This window comes from Myiozetetes cayanensis, unplaced genomic scaffold (genome assembly GCF_022539395.1).
Source record: "Myiozetetes cayanensis isolate MyiCay16 unplaced genomic scaffold, myiCay2020 scf907, whole genome shotgun sequence".
Classification (NCBI taxonomy): Eukaryota; Metazoa; Chordata; class Aves; order Passeriformes; family Tyrannidae; genus Myiozetetes; species Myiozetetes cayanensis.
In genome coordinates this window covers 1-17,451 of record NW_026088194.1, presented here as the reverse complement: position 1 = coordinate 17,451, position 17,451 = coordinate 1, and the positions used below count along the sequence as shown (strand labels likewise).

Here is a 17,451-nt window from a genome sequence, read left to right as displayed (position 1 = left end):
CCCCCATACCCCATCGCTGCCTCTTCGCTCAGGACGAGACGCCCCGCGCCCCCACACGGCCCAGGAACGGGATCCACCGCCAGGCCCTCAGGCTCAGCTCCCAGCATCATCGCCCCGCAGCGCCGTGCCGCCGCTGAGTCCGGCCGCAGCAGGGCACAGGGCCTCCCCACGCCCCAGACGAGGCCCGCGGCCCCGCGGAGCCCAGCACGGCGGCGGATGAGAACAGATACCCCACACCCCGGCCCCAGCGCTCACCATCTTCTCCGGGCGCCAGCACCAAAGAGGTTACACCCCACCCCGCTTCCGCTGTAGTCCGGCAAGCGCTTCCGGGGGAGCGCTGGGAGTGTCCAGTTGGACACGGCGGAGGGATCCGATCCGGTGGTGCGGCTGGAAAGGCCTGACCTGGCCTGGCTCGGCGCGGCAGAGAGCGAGTGCTCTGCTTGATTGGCCTCACTCCAAGTTGTGTTTAGGAGCCCCTCCGGTGATGGCCCCTGTTATAGGTTACCAGCAATGCCTTAAAGGAATTGAAGAAGCCAATTTACAATAGCAAGCAAATTTATTAATAAGCGGTAGACAGACAATCGGCACGCGCCGGGAGGGGAGGGGAGGGGAGGGGAGGGAGGAGGGGAGGGGAGGGGAGGGGAGGGGAGGGAGGGAGGGAGGAGAGGGAGGAGGAGGGACGGGGGCTGTTCAGAACAAAAGAAAGTTCTCTCACAGCTCGCCGCCACCGCCCCCCCCAAGCTCTCAAACTTCCCCTTTTGAACCCTCCGGGTCCCCGTCCAGACATGCTCAGTACATAGGTTCTTATCCATACATAGTCAGGGGCATGTGTTTTTTGCACATGCTCAGTTGCAAAGTTTTCCCCATGCATGTTCCTGGGCTGTGTTACCGGCGTCCGTGGTCTGGGGGTTTCTTTGTGGGCCGGGGTCTCTGTGATGAAGATTTTTAGTCTTCCTCGATGTCCGCAAGATGAACCCGGCTTGGAGCATGCGCCTTTAATAGGTATTTTTCCTCCCGTTCCAGTCTTATCGTCTATATAAATCACTTTGACTCTTTGTTTAGAGGAAGCTTCTCAGTGTCCCCAGCTGGTGTAGTTAATTACACTGCCAGACTTCCCTCCCCCCTTCCTTATCAGCCTCGGGAACAAACAGCAGCTTGTTAGAAGCAGTTAACAGCTATGTGGGAAATACAAACGGAAATCACATATCAATGTCCTGAAGTTTTACTAAGCTTAACAAAAAAAAAAAAAGAATCCCCTTTAAAATATAGTTTATTACAGCCCCTTCCCGCCGGGTCCGGCCTGCTGGGACATGCGGAGTCCCTGAAAGCCTTGGTGTCTTCGGTGAGACCCTCGGGGGTCAGAACCCAAAAGCTCCCCAGTGACACTACCTAAAAACTGGTGTTTATTAAGGCATCACAATGTGTCCTAGGCTATGGTGCAACTGGGCCTGGAAATAATGATTAAGGGGTATGTATATGTATATGTATGTATATGTATATGTATGTATATGTATATGTATATGTATATGTAGATATGTCAAGAAAACATTTAACACACCTAAGTTGCCTTACTGGTACGTAATTTTTAACTCTAATGCATCTTCTCTGTGATAGTGCCTATGCTGCTATTCACAGGTGCCTATAGCTCCACTTCAGGCTGTAGAATCAAGTCCTGGCCCTATTTCTACATTAAGTGAAGCCTATTTTCATGACTGAAATTCAGGGACAGGATATTCATGGTTGTAATACATACTTTCAAAGTGAATTGCCTTAAAAGATAGACAGCCCCTACTGCACGCTTTGTCAGTGTGTCCCCCCCCAAGCTCTGAATACACAACGTGACAGTCTGCCTAAAGCATCTCAATGGACATCATTAATGCAAAATTGGGTTTTATTCAGAAGCATAATTTAAATTCTTACATGCCAGCCTACCACGCATCTTCAGTAGACTCACAATCTATAGGCAATTTTATCTAAGAAAAGTTAATTTTGGAGAAATAATATGTACAGTGAAAACTTGAAGAAATAATATGTACAGTGAAAACTTGAAGAAATTTGTGTTTAACTTATCACCTGTTCAACATTTGTCTGAAATAAAGTCAGAAATTGATAATAAAACCATTGTATTTAACCTTGATTATATAGTTATAACCTTATCTAACAGCTCTTGTAGGTATTTATCTGGCAGGCTAAATCTCATTCCTTCTGCTTTTGGTTTACTGAAGCTGACTAAAAATGCAGTTATTCCAAAATGTAGCTGTCTGGGCCTGCCACAAGCCAGAAAACTTAGAGGAACTCTTGCACAATAAATGTGTGGACAGTTGAACCCTTGTAACATGGAGCTCATCCAGAAAAAGGCATCATCCCATGGCATAATCTCCAAAGCAATTAAGGTATGTCCAACTGCTACATTTTCACTACTGGACAAACCAGTCTTGTATGGTTGTCTCAATATTAATTTATCCTCACTTTTTTTCTAAGCGTGGCCTCTTGCTGAATTCCTTTGGTGCTGATTTATATGCTGTGAGACTTTTGACTTCTTCTAAGGGTAAGGGATGGGGAGAAAAGCTATTTTTACTTTAGCTGCATTGTTCCAGATGCACAAAGATGTGACCCAGGCTGTTCACTCATCTCTTTCATTTTGGTTGGCAATTTCTATCCCTGGAATAACACCTAAGGCAGAGCTCTTTGTTCATATTCCTTTTGCCTCACCTGAAAACCCAGGAATTTAGTCCATCCATGGTCCCGTTGTAGTTAAAGGAGAGAGATAAATACTGCCAAAGGGTTAATCATTCTATCTTAAATTTGGTGTCTAAAATAGGCTGTATAAATCATCCTTGCAAGGAACCCTTCTCCTTCCATTAATTCTAACAGGAGCTTAGACAACCCCCTTAGGCTAGGCACATAGATGGCTGAAGTTAGGTAAAATTAATTTTGCCCTGACTGACAATGAAAATATTTTTATAGCAATTCTGTCTTTCTTGCCAAAAATCAAAAGCAAAACCTCTGTGTTCTATGGATGAAATGCCATACAGAAAAAAACTTCCCAATTAAGTCAAAGTGTAAATACATCCTACAGGCTGGACTGGGTCTTATTTCTCCCAGCAACCTTGCTATGTGTCTTTTAACTAGTGCCTCCTTTCCTCTTTCTTTCTCATTAGATCTCAAAAATCTGGAAGATGCTGTGAAGACATTGGACAGATGCCATGGCAACAGCCTCCAAAGGAAGTATGTTGGTTTGTCTACCTGCAAGGATATGCCAGAGGAATTATTCTTGTCCTATGTGGGATAAAAATAATCTTGTTCATTTACATGTCTTCATACATGTTAGGAAAGAAAGATATTTTTTTTTATATCATCATGAAATCGTCTTTAGTATTCAGGAGCACTGAATACTTCTAGGGTAGGTGTGGTGGGTTGACCTTGGCTGGACACCAGGGGCCCATCCAGCTACTCTGTCACTCCCCTTCTCAGCCAGGAAAGGGGAGAGAGAATAAGTTGGAAAATGACTCATGAGTTGGGATAAGGCAGTTTATTAAAGCAAAAGCAAAACAAGAGCTTCATGCACAAAAGCAAAGAGAAAAATAACAAGGTTTATTCTCCACTTCCCATCAGCAGCAATGGCCAGTCACTTTCCCGAGAAGCAGGGCTTCAGCAGGTGTAATGTTTTCTCAGCAGGCAACCATTGGAGACAATGAATGCCCCCTTTGCAGCCATTGGAGACATTGAATGCCCCCTTTCCTGCTCCTTTCCTTAGCTTTTATATCTGAGCTGATGTCATATGGTCTGGAATATCCCTTTGGTTAGTTTGGGTCAGCTGGTCTACTTGTGTCCCCTCCCAGAATCTTGCCCTCGATCGAGGAAGGAATGTTACAGTGCTGATGCTGTGCTCAGCAGTAGCCAAAACACCGGTGTGTTATCAACACCCTTCTAGCTGCCAATGCAAAGCACAGCACTGTGAGGGCTGCTATGGGGAAATGAACTCCAGATCAGCCAGACCCAATACAGTAGGTAATGGGCAGAGATGTGGCTGATCCAGCACAATCCCAGAAGCTCTTAGCTGCAGTGCAGGTCATGGGTCACTGCTAATAGTGAACTCCAGCTTACTCAAAACACACAGACTCACATACTAACAACTGCTGAATGGTACCAGCTAAATTCAGCACTGGCTAATTCACCCTTCTGCTTCAATGCATAGGAAGTAGTTCAAACGATTTAGGTGACACATCTGGATTTCAGGACTGTCTTTTCAGTGTAGGAAACAGCAGTCTGTCACTGCAACCTATGTCCCTGTGGTGGTTTGACCCTGGCTGGCTGCCAGGCACCCACCAAAGCTGCTCTATCACTCCCCTTTGCAACTGGACAGGGGAGAGAAAATCTAACAAAAGGCTCATGAGTTAGGGAGAGATCACTCACCAATCACCATCATGGGCAAAATAGACTTGACTTCAGGATATATAATTGAATTTATTACCAATCAGAATCAGAGTAGGATAATGAGAAGTAAAACAAATCTTAGAAACACCTTCCCCCCACCACTCCCTCCTGGGCATGACTTTATTCCTGAGTCTCTACCTCCTCCCCTTAAGTGGCACAGGGAGACAGGGAATGGGGGTTATGGTCAGTTCACATGTTGTTGCTGCTGCTGCTTCCTCCTCAGGGAGAGGAGCCCTTCCCCTGCTCCAGCATGAGGTCCCTCACACAGGAGACAGTCCTCTATGAACTTCTCCAATGCAAGTCCATCCCATGGGCTTCAGTTCTTCACATGCAAACCCAATACAGTCCCATTGCAGCTTCTGCCCAGCACTTTTGGTCCAGTCAGGTCCAGTGATGGGAGAAATTCTTTGTTGTGCCAGCAAAACTGTGATCCTATTAAGCATCTCAATCAGGGTTTATTGAATACTGTGGAAGCAGGTGCCTTTCTGTATCCCCTAGCACCATGTTCTGCTGCCTGTCCTATCTGGTTGGGGTTGAAAAACGGAAGCAAAATGCAACACTGGACATACTCATTCATTTTTTTCTTCCATCCCTCTGGGATACAAGCCTCTCTGCCTCAAGTTGACCCTATCCAAGGCCCATGGACCTTCCTGACCTTCTTGTTCTATTGTGGCACTTTGATGGGGAAGAGGAGAATCAGTCACTACCAGTCTCTCCTCACAACTAAAGCAGAGCAGCCTTACAGATAAGTCCAGCTCAGGGACAGGGAGACCAAAACCAGGGCTGACTCGGCAATACAGAGGAAAGTGGGTATGTGCACCAAATAACCTCAGTGGTATTTGTTTTACATAGGTTTGGTGTCATACTACATAGGACCATTGTCACGGTGCAGTACAGCCATACAGTACCTGATGTGACTATGGTGGAATTTGTATTTGTTCTATGACACTTGAACACTGCTGAAAGGTGTGATGGTTCAGACTTGGCTCCCTGCCAAATGCCCAAACTCACAGTAACAACCCTTTCCCCCTCCCTTCTTTTCTTAGGGCAAAGGAAAAAAAACTATAAAAATTGAAGAACCCGAAATCAAACTAGTTATATAAAAATATATATTTTACCTATATTACAGTTTTACACAATTAAAATGCTATGTACACAGCGAAGGGAATCCAAACACCCCCGAAGGGAAAGGGGAAAAAGGGACAAAAAGGGACACAGAACAGATATACACAATCAAACCCAAGAACTAGCAAAGTAAAGAACTAGCAAAACAAATCTCACCATGTCCCTCAGAAAAACAAGATCACAAGACACGGCCAGCACTCTCCAAGCCTCCTGCGTGGTAGAGCAGTGGTCGCTGCAGGCCTCAGCCTCTAGATAAGCGAGACCAATGCAAGGATCCACTGCTCCTGAACCTCATGGGAAGAGAAGAGAATGAAGGCCTCTCCTCCCTTCTTATTTATACCCTGGTCTACGTAAAAATTGTATGGAATACTGGGAACATGGCCACTTCCTTGGTTACAAAATGCTCACCAAGGAAGACCTAGATTAAAACTACCACAAAAGGACTTGTGTGTAGCAAATGCAAGACTGATATCTAAACAATTTCTGTCTAATGTCATCATTTTGGCATCACTTACTTGTGCACATGTGGAACGCCCTTTGTGCAAGTGAGGATGACTGCAAGGCATAGGAATGGTGAAGATTCAAGCTTGATATATGCTAGAAGCTAGTTGGTGTTTGATACCAATTATCTTCAGAGATGCAGACAAGGTAAAGTCTTTATTTCTAAATGTGATCTCTTAGGTCAAAGGAATGCTTTTAGGTCCTTTTGGATATTGAACACTTTAACCTTGGTAACAATGTCTCAGGAAGGCTGCAGGAGAACTGAAGAATTCAAGGGCCAAATTTTCATGAAGGTCAGTTTGAATGCCTTTGTTTCTGGATATCATCGTGATTTGCAGAGATAGACACCTCATTTGAATTAATGGGGAAGAAAAACTACCTGAATATCCATTACCAAGCAGTCAAAAGAAATGTAACTTTTTTTGTATGTGTCATGGTTTAACCCCAGCAGGCAACTAAGTATCACAGCCACTCGCTCACTCTACCCCATCCCAACCCCCCAGTGGGGGGAACAGGAAAGAAAAAGTAAACCTCGTGGGTTGAGATAAGAACAGTTTAATAATTGAAAACAAATATAACAATGATAATAATAATAGTAACAGCAACAATAACAATAATAATAGTAATTATAAGGAGAGTGAGACAGTAACAGAGCCCAAGAGAAACAAGTGATGAACAATGCAATTGGTCAGCAGGTGGTGAGCATGACATTCCACGGTATGGAATATCCCTATGGCCAGTTCAGGTCAGCTGTCATGGCCATGCTCCCTCCAAGCTTCTTGTGTAGTTCCTCCCTGGCAGAGCCTGAGACACTGAAAAGTGCTTGACTCAGGATAAGCACTGCTCAGCAACAGCCAAAATGTCACTGTGTTTTCAACATGATTCTGTACTGAATCCAAATCACAGCACTGTACCAACTACTGAGAAGAAAATTAACTCTATTCCAGCCGAAACCAGGACAGTATGCTATCCACATTCTTCACTTTGAAAACTTTTGAGTGAATTTGAACCAGAAACACTAGCAACCACAAGATGACAGTATAGTTCAACTAAAACTCTTCTCTTAAACAACCCTGTAAAAACTCTCTAAACAGTAACAGTAAATTAGGTTAATTAATTGAAAACAATATTATTTGTACAGTTCTTAAGTCTCTGTGACAATAACTGAAAATATGAGCAAACAGTAATGCTTATGAAAAAGGCTGCTGCATCCTGCTAAGAAACTAATGATTATAATACAAAAAGACTTATATTTCTTTAAAATGAAAATGAGTAGAAGAAAATTAAACAGCTGTCACAAACATAGGAAATTTCTTGCTAAAATATAGTGGAAAATATAAAAAAAATGATCAAACTAATTTGTATAACAAAGCTTATATAACATGTATAAAATACATTTGATACTGTTGCTTCCTATAGCCAGTCCTCAATGGGAAGAGCCCCTTTATCACAACTATGTACTCTTTCCATGCATTCAGACTCTTCCATAAAAACCAGCACAAAATATGACCTCACGTGTAGCATATTAAAATCAACACCAGAGTTTAATAATAATGATCAATTATCCAAACTCACACTAAAGAGGGCCTCTGAGTGTTTTTCTCAGTATTGAAATTTTCATAGTCACTCATCCTTTCTATTTATAATGGCATGAATGGGTTGGTACTGATGATCACATCTCTTCTACAAACTCATGAGCAGTGCTCATGCAAGTAAGTTACATTAGAAGAGCAATATTTTTCTATTATGGCTCAGTAGCATTGGACAGAGAGACCAGATAATAGTCTTCAGATCACTGACAAATGCTTGGAGGGTGACACTAATGCTTGGTAAATCATGGTTGAAGCATGACTACCATTACAAACATAGCAGGAGCAAGAGCTTTCCACTCACTTCCTCAACTGCATTTAACCTTTACCTTGGGATAGCCAGGAAGGATCCTGGGTCCTTCCCCACAAGAAATCCCACTAAAATCTTTCTTTGTTGTTACATTTTGCTAGGGGAACAGGGGCAACATACCTCTATACAACAGAGATAACTACAAACCTGGGACATGTCACACAGTGCAACAGTGTCTTACAGAATTTTAAAATTTCCCTAGGTTTTGGGGTTTTTTTAATGCTTAGACACATTACAGAGTTGTGGGGCATTGTTGCACCAAAGCAGTAAGTCTCAAAGGGGATTTCACTGGCTAACCTCAAGCTCGCAGAGGTGGTGGCATGGCAATTTGGGCTAAGCACTAGAAGGAATGCCTACAAGAAAGCTGCAAATTCCTTTACAAGGCAACAGCCATTTTCTTCTCTTTTCAGTTGTATAGCAACTAAATATTCTCATTTTCTCAGTGTTATTTTGATAACAAGCAACCTATATTGATCTTGTTTTGTTTGACATTGTTGTCTTAAACCTTTATTGCATTATTCATGCACAAATATATGCACACACAAGCCTTGAACAAAATTTTCACTGGAGATACACAACAAGCTTTTGAACCACCTGTTGTGTTTTTGCCCTGGCTCAATTTGCTTTCACACCTCCCACACAATTACTAATCAGTTGAGAGAAGGTTTATGCAGACAAAAGAGACTGGATTGGGGAAAAAAGTATGACTATTTATTACTAGTACAATAAAAACTACTAAAGAATTATATCTACAATAATCTTACTTAAGTAAAAGGTGCCATGTATTTACAGAAAATACTCCTCCCCCCCCCTTTTTATATCAGTCCAAGGAGGAGAAGCAGTTTCCATCTCCATTCTCGGAGTTCCAGCTCTCTCTCTCCAGTAACTCTGCAGCACCCTCATCGCAGCTGGAACTCTTTCTCCTTCTCTGTGTTGGCCTCCAGGGCTGGGCCTACCCTCCTCTTGGGCTAAGGCCAGAGGCTGGGGGTTACCCAGGTCCTGAAGGTTTTTCTTCCATAGGCTTGCAAGGGGACACTTGCTTACTATGGATCTTCTTCCACGGGGTTACAGGGGATAATGGTTTAAGAGTCCACCCCTGTTCTCTATGGAGGTCCCTCCCCATGGGAGAACAGTCTTTGATAGACTTCTCTGGCATGAGTCTAGTATGGATCCCACACATGGATCCCAACATCCTTACCCGAGCCGTTTCTGCTCCAGTGTAAGGCTTTCTCTCTCTCTCAAAGTCACAAATCTTCAGTAGCAGCATGGATCTTTCACACAGATCCCAAAATCCCACCTGGGCCATCTTGCTCCAGTGTGAGGTTCTCTCAGGGTCACAAATCTCCAGCACCAGCAGCATGGATCTCTCACTGAGATCCCAAAGCTTATCCGAACCGTCCTCACTCCGGCATAAGCATCGTCCCCTTCAAGGGTCACAAAGTCTTCAACAGGACTCTGCCTCACCTCAGGTCTCTCATGAAGTCTCAGCTTCTTCATGCATCAACTTATTCCAGTGTAAACTCTTCCACAAGCAGCACGGGGGTCTTCTCACACCAACAAACTTCTACAAGGTAGTAGGGATTTATTTTTCAGTCTTTACCCTGCTGAAGGGAGGGAGAGCGAAAGGGGGAAGAAGCAGCCCTCCCCTTCGAGTTTTTCTTCTCTCTCCTCCGGCTGCCAGCGTCGACCTTGGACACTTTGTTATCTCTTCTCTGGAATTTCTTCTACAGCGGTTTCTCGTTCAAGTAGTCAGTCTTTTTAAAGTTTTTTCTTCACTCTCTTACAAGAGAGAAAGGGAGGTTTCAGTGCTACACTTGCCCCCTCCCCTGGCCCAAGTCAGGGGAGGAGGGAGCCTGGCCCTGCTTGGGCCCGCTGCTCTTCTACATGGCTGCTGCCCCTAATTTCAACTGCGACACAAACCTTCTCTTCCGTTTTCTTAAAGATGTAATTAGCAAAGGCTATACTGAGAGTTTTAATTGGCTTCTTGTCTGGAACTTCACCTGGACAAAACCATTCTCAGCCCTAGGGGCTGGTCGGCTGGGCAAAACCACGACACCACCACAGTCTGGAATTGTAGTCTGCATCACATTCCAGGTGGAAAGGCCCAACTTCTAACCACATTCCCCTTAAACTGTAGCAGAAAATATTTTAGTTAGTTTTTAGGAAAACTTCTGTACTAGTGCAGACTGTAAAGCACTGGGGCACTTCAGATGATTCTGGAGTTTTTGAGAAGAGATTTGGCAAATGTTTGTCTGAAAAGGCTTAGGTGTAGCTGATCTTGTAGTGGGGAGGCAAATAGGCTGGATGATCTGAGGTTCCTCCCAGCCATATTTCTGTGATGCTATGATTGTATAAGAAGCGTCTAAGTATAAAGACATAACTGTATGTCTAATCTTCCTGGGTGTCATGTTCTCAGACAAATGCATTTGACTAATTTTATTCTAGGAAAAAAAGGTCAGATCTTCATGAATTCGGCATTCGAATGTTGTCTGGTTTTCCCATTACATTAGTTGGCCCAATAGATGCTATGGCATTTACCTTATGAACTTGCCTTGCACTGACAGGTTGACATTTAAAACATCCATCCTTACCCGGGGCAACGTATATCTCTGACTTGCATTTTCAGGATTATTCTAAAGCACATTAAACCAAAAAGATTTATTATTGAACAAAAGAAAAGCAAATATTTCCCAGTCATATGTGTATATATGTGTGTATATCTCTGTGCAAGTGCATACACGTGGAGAGTAACATACTTAGCAGTAGTAGCAATGTTTTCTTTCCTTACTTTTTATTAAAAAAAAAACAACCACAAAAACTTGTCTGATTCATAGATAGACACAGTCTAAATCTAAGTCCAGATATTATGGCTGAAATTTGCTAACTTGGAACTCTAAGGTTGAGTGTCTAAATATAACTAACAATGTTAATTCTTTTATACTTTCAAATGTAAAGGTAGATTCAAACAGTTGACTACCTTAACATCTCAATTTTTTCACTTTTTTTGTAGAATTACACTCTTGCTTAGGTATATCTGTGCCATCACATTCCCTCCATGTGCTACTCAGGTATGCTTCAAGTTCACATGTAAATGATTTTACTTCTCATCAACCATTTCTTAGAACATGACTTGATGTTCTCCTCTAAGAAGACTTCTGTGTAGCTGGAGAACTACATGCATGCCTTATAGCACCTTCTGTCTCCAAAGGTAAGCAGGCAATTTGGTTTTACAAGACCCAACCAGGATTGACAACTATTAGTGTTAAAAGCACTGGTACAGTATGTACATGGTACAATACATTTTCAAATTTTACATGTATATTGCATTTAGAAAGTATTGGAGTACATGAATAAATAAAAAACTGTGCACAAAATGTGCATTAGGTATATATAATGTGTCTGATTTTCTTTCAGAAACACTTATTTGCTTCTCTGCTGGTTTTGGCTGGGGTAGTTAATTTTCTTCCCAGTGGCTGGTATGGGGCTGTGTTTTGGATTTATGCTGAACACAGGGTTGCAAATATAGAGATGTTTTTGTTATTGCTGAGTAGGGTTTATGTGATGGAATGACATACAGACCTCTGGCTTGATGGACAGAAATCCCTTTATTGTTAAAGATCCAGGGGTTTTATATCATTCACTTTCAACTGAGAGTGGTTAAGCAAATCAAGGCAGAACACAGCTGCAAGCCACACATCAATCATACACACAGGCCATCTGACCACACAGACACCATGCACACAGACCTTGGAGTTTTAAGTTACCCTTATTCGCACCCCCGCATGGTAAATTGCAAACCAAGAGCTCAGCTCCGTCCCTGGACAGTAAATCAGGGATTTAGATAAAACAATACAAGGTCATCTAGACATTTCCCAGACCTTTCTGATTTTCTTCTTTCAGGTTCTCACATTGGCTTGCTACAGGTTTACACAGAGCCAAGGCCTTTTCTGCTTTTCATACTGCCATGCTGGGAAGGGGGCTGGGGGTGCATGGGAGGTTGGGAGGAGACACACCTGGGACAGGTGACCCCAACTGACCAAAGGGATATGCCAGACCATAGGATGTCTACTCAGTATATAAAGAGGGGGGAAAGAAGGAGGAAGGGGGGATGTTTGGAGTGATGGTGCTTGTCTTCCCAAGTAACTGTTATGAGGGATAGAGCCCTGCTCTACTGGAGATGGCTGAACACCTGTGTGACAATGGAAGTAGTGAATCAATTCCTTGTTTTGCTTTGCTTGTGTGCACGGCTTTTGCTTTCCCTATTAAACTGTCTTTATCTCAATGTGGGCAGAGGAGCTTCCAGAACAAGACCACACAAATCAATATGATTTAAGCAAATGTTCCATTTTATTTACATAACCCGACCTCTTATATACTTTCAGTGCCTTGCGGCGCGTGATTACTTTCAAACTATTGGTTATATGCTGTACCCATGAACCGAGCGTGCATTACCAACACATTTCCTATTGGGTGCATAGAGATGTCCACGCGATATGAAGACATAGCTTTTGTCCAAAAACTCCTCCTTATTGTTGTCACAGGTTACTCATAGTTTACATTCCTGCAGTCTGTTATCACTACCCTGTATTTTTCCACTGCCTGCAAATAGGTTTCTGGCTATGTCAGCCTCAGGCCTAACTGAGACCTATTAGTATGGTTTGTTCATAGTGTGTCTTTTTTCAGCTAAGCACTTCACATCTCAACCCATGAGTTTTCTAGCATTTACCCTTACAATTCTCTCCCCCATTCCACCATGGGGGGGGGGGTGTGAACATCTACGTGGTACTTAGTTATTGCCTGGGGTTAAATCATGGAATCTTCTCACAAATATTTACTGTTCATACATTTCAAGTTTTACTTTAGATCTAACATTCAGGGGAAAAAATACATAAGTTTACAGTGAACTGGAAGGTCAGAGAAGAAAACATTGGAGAAAATTGGGGCACACTTGTTTAATCTGAAAACCAATAAAAATAAGCCGATGTCCCAGTTTAAATGAGACAAGGGTCTTTTGCTGAGGATGGATTAGGAGGAAAAGACCCAAACTTCTCTTTCCAAGCAATTATAAATCCAAAATTAAGAGGCTTCGATTGAAGGAAAAACAAATTATGGAAAAGGGAAAATAACAGCCCTTTATTAAAGGTATGTGTGTATTAACAGGAACACGAAAAAAACCCAAGTAAAATAACTAAGTAATACTCCTATAACCACCAATAATCCCCTTCAAGAACAAAACCGATAAACCAGTAAAAGGAAAAATAGTTCAATTTCTTGCACCCTTTGGTGCGGTTCCAACCACAGTCAGCAGGGGGCGCCGTCGGGTCACTGGAGATGCAAAATTTGTAATGTCCTGTACCATTCACCAGGTGGCGCTGTTGGGTCACTGAAGGTGCAAAAACTTGTAGTGTCCTATTGTAGTCACCAGGTGGCACTGTTGGATCACTGGGGAAGTAGAACTTGTGATGTCCAGTGCCCGTCACCAGGCGGCGCTGTGAGATCCTTGGCTGCCACCAGGTGGGGGGGGGGAAAGAAGGGGAAGGAAAACAACAGCAATAAAACAGAAAGTTCTCCCAATGGAAGAAAACTCACAAACTTCAGCTGATTAGGGTCCGTTGTAAGCAGGGCTTGCAGCCAGCCAGAGTTGAGCCAAGAGCAGCAGCCAGAACTCCCCTCCGACAGGAAAGAGACAAAGGAACCCGGCAGTGTCTGCAGCCCGCAGCCAGCTCTCACTCCAGGGCAGAGAGAGAGACTCCCTCTCCCCCAGCCTCCACCCCCCCTTCCAGTCACACACCAGCCAACCCCCTCCCTTCGTTGTCAAGGAAACAAATCGGCCATTAGTGGGCTCGGGTTGATTCTTTTGTTCACCTAATGGGCAATATACAGAGCACACACACACGGCAGGGGGGAAGGGGAAGAAAAAATTCTTTTCCAAAATCAGAACTATAACAGCCTAACATATTAGGATCATTAGCCCTTGTCCTTATGGGAGACTTCAATCCCCCAGACATCAACTGGGAATATCATACTGCTGCGATGAACAAGTCTGGGAAATTCTCGAAGTTTGTGAATGATAACTTCTTGTCACAAGTACTCAGTGAGTCAACTAGAAAAAAGATGACCTCCTAGACTTGTCGTTTGTGAATAGAGAAGGACTCATGGGAGATGTGATGGTAGGTGGTTGTCTTGACCACAGTGATGACAAAATGATTGAGTTCAAAATTTTTGGTGTAATGACAAATCAGAGCAGTAGAGTTGCTACCCTGGATTTCAGGAGAGCAAACTTGAAGCTGTTAAGGGAGCTACTTAGCAGTGTCCTCTGGGAATCTGCCTTGGAGGGCTTAGGGATTCACGAGTGCTGGTCAGTTTTTAAGAACCACTTTTTAAAAGCACAAGAGCAGGCAATCCCATTATGTTGAAAGTCAAGCAAGTAGGGCAGAAGACCAACTTGGCTGAGTCATAGAATAGTATGGGCTGGAAGTGACCTTTAAAGATCATCTAGCTCAAGCCCCCTGCAATGAGGAGAGACAACTTCAGCTAGACCAGGTTGCTTAGTGCCTTGTCCAACCTGACCTTGAACGTTTCCAGGGATGGGGCATCTACCACTTCTCTGGGCAACCTGTTCCAGTGTTTCACCATCCGCATAATAAAAGATTTCTTCCTTATAGCTAGTCTGAATCTACTCTCTTGCAGTTTAAAAACATTACCCCTTGTCCTACCACTACAGGCCCTATTAAAAACTATGCCCCCATCTTTCTAATAAGCCCCCTTTTAGTCTAGAAAGTCCACAATAAGGTCTTCCCAGAGCCTTCTCTTCTCCAGGCTAAACAACCCCAACTTTCTCAGCCTGTCTTTGTAGGAGAGGTGTTCCAGCCCTCTGATCATTTTTGTGGCCCTCCTCTGGACTCACCTCAACAGGATCATGACTTCTTTGTACTGAGGACCCCAGAGCTGGATGCAATACTCCAGGTGGGATCTCATCAGAGTGGAGTAGAGGGGCAGAATCACCTCCCTTGACTTGCTGACCACACTGCTTTTTATGGAGCCCAGGGTATGGTTGGCTTTCTGGGTTGCAAGTACATGCTGCCAGTGTTGAGAGGTATAGTTGTTGAGCTTAATAAGTAAATTTTAAATAAGCCACCTAGAGGTATAGTATTGTGTGATTTATTCTGTTGTTTACTTAGCTTCACTTGCTTAGCACGAATAGCTGGATTTACTGAAGCCTTAGGCCACAATCTGTGAACTTACACCTAGATATGTTTTTGGCTGGAATACAGTTAATTTTCTTCTTAGTAGCTGGTACAGTGCTGTGGTTTGAGTTTAGTATGAGAATTATGTTGATAACAACACTGATGTTTTGGTTGTTGCTAAATAGTGCTTAGTCTAAATCAAGGACCTTTTAGTTTCCCATGCTCTGCTGACTGAGCACAAGAAGTACAAAACTGAAGATAAGGAGGCTACAATCATCAGCAGAAGCTGCAAGTCAACGAGATAAGAACATGCCTGCATGGAGATGGAGAAAAAATCCAATAAGGTGTTAGAAGACCACAGACTAAAAATCAGCATTGAAACAAGAGGTAGGTGAAAGGTACATGAAGAGTGCATGAGGGGCAGGTGCATAGACTGTAAGGGTATAAAAGCCCAGGGATTTCTTTATTCTGGATCTCTCTCTGGAGGCACCCAGCTCAAGCTGATCTTCTGCTGTACCACTCTATTAAATTATTTTTATAAATCCAACACCTGAGAGTCTGCTATAAGAAATCTAGGGTTGATCCTGAAGAAGGAGGAAGTGTGCCAGAGAGAGTATGTGTGTGTGAGCGAGGAGTTGAAAGGGGAACCCATTGGCTCACTGGAGCTGCCCATTGTGAAGGGACTGTGGTCCTAGCATTTAAAGTCTCAGGTGATGAGTGTGTGAATCCTTGAGTGATGTGAGAATGCTCGGGCAGCGACTTCTTTAACAGTCGGCTCATGTCCAGCTTTTCATCCATCAGTACCCCCAGTCCTTCTCTGCAGAGCTGCTCTCAATCACTTCATCCCCCAATCTGTATTGATACCAGGGATTACCCCAACTCAGGTGTAGCACCTTGCAATTGGCCTTATTAAACCTCATGTGGTTCCCATGGGCCACTTCTTGAGCTTTTCTATATCCCTCTGAATGGTCTTGTCCTTCAGGTGTGTCAACAGCACCACTGAGCTTGGTGTCATCTGTGAATTTGCTGTGGGTACACTTGATCCCTCTATGTCATTGATGAAGATATCACACAGTACTGGTCCCAATACAGATCCTTGAGGGACACCATTCATCAGTGATCTCCATCCGGACATCGAGACATTGACCACTACCCTCTGGATGCACCCATCCACCCAATTCCTTATCCACTGAACACTCCACCTATCAAATCCATAACTCTCTAATTTAGGGATAAGGATGTTGTGGGGGAGGCCATTGTATTACAAAAGTCCAGACAGATAACATCTGTACCTCTTCCCTTGCCCACTGATGTGGTCATTCCATCACAGAAGGCCACTAGGTTGGTCAGGTAGGACTTGCCCTTGGTGAAGTCATGTTGACTGTCTTGAATCACCTCCTTGTACTGCATAGCTTCTAGGAGGATCTGTTCCATGATCTTCCCAGGCACAGAGGTGAGGCTGACAGGTTGGTAGTTCCCAGGGTCCTCTTTCTACCCTTTTTAAAGATGGGTACAATGTTTCCCCTTTTCCAGTCACCTGGGACTTCACCTGACTGCCAGGACTTTTCAAACATCACAGAGAGTGGCCTGGCAACTAGACCAGCCAATTCACTTAGGACTCTGGGATGCATCTCATTGGGTCCCACAGACCAGGTTCCTCAGGTGGTTATGAACCTGATCTTCACTTACAGTGGGAGGGACTTTACTCCCCCAGTTCCTGTCTTGTGGTCCACCCACTTGAGAGGTGTGGGAAGAGAGATTGCCAGTGAAGACTGAGGCAAAAAAGTTGTTGAGTACTGTATTTGGTTTGCATGGCCAGGTTTTGGTAGCGGGGAGACTACAGGGGTGGCTTCTGTGAGAAGCTACTAGAAGCTTCCCCCATTTCTGACAAAGCCAATGCCAGCTGGCTCCAGGATGGACCCGCCACTGGCCTAGGCCGAGCCAATTAGGAATGACAGTAATGCCTCTGGGATAACATATTTAAGAAGGAAAAAAAGTTATTGCACAGAAGTAATTGCAACCAGAGAAGAGCAGAGTGAGAATATGTGAGAGCAACAACTCTGCAGACACCAAGGTCAGTGGAGAAGGAGGGGCAGGAGGTGCTCCAGATGCCAGAGCTGGGATTCCTCTGCTGCCCGTGATTCCTCTTCCACCCATGGTGCAGACCATGGTGAGGCAGCTGTGCCCCTGCAGCCCATGAAGGACCACAGGGGTGCAGAGATCCACCTGCAACCCGTGGAGGAGACTCATGCCGGAGCAGGATGATGCCTGAAAGAGGGATGTGAACCCATGGGAAGCCTGT

At 44.0% G+C, this 17,451-nt stretch overlaps 1 long non-coding RNA gene across 2 annotated transcripts; it reads left to right on the top strand.

The window, feature by feature from the left end:
- Window positions 1-392: 392 nt before the first annotated feature.
- Window positions 393-9,366, top strand: LOC126653136 (uncharacterized). Of its 2 annotated transcripts, XR_007632137.1 has the most exons (4): window positions 393-569; window positions 1,280-2,393; window positions 2,482-2,548; window positions 3,162-9,366. It is a non-coding gene; the product is annotated as an uncharacterized LOC126653136 (long non-coding RNA). The 2 variants fall into 2 exon arrangements; XR_007632136.1 differs by lacking the exon at window positions 393-569 and having other exon boundaries at window positions 704-2,393.
- Window positions 9,367-17,451: the final 8,085 nt, after the last annotated feature.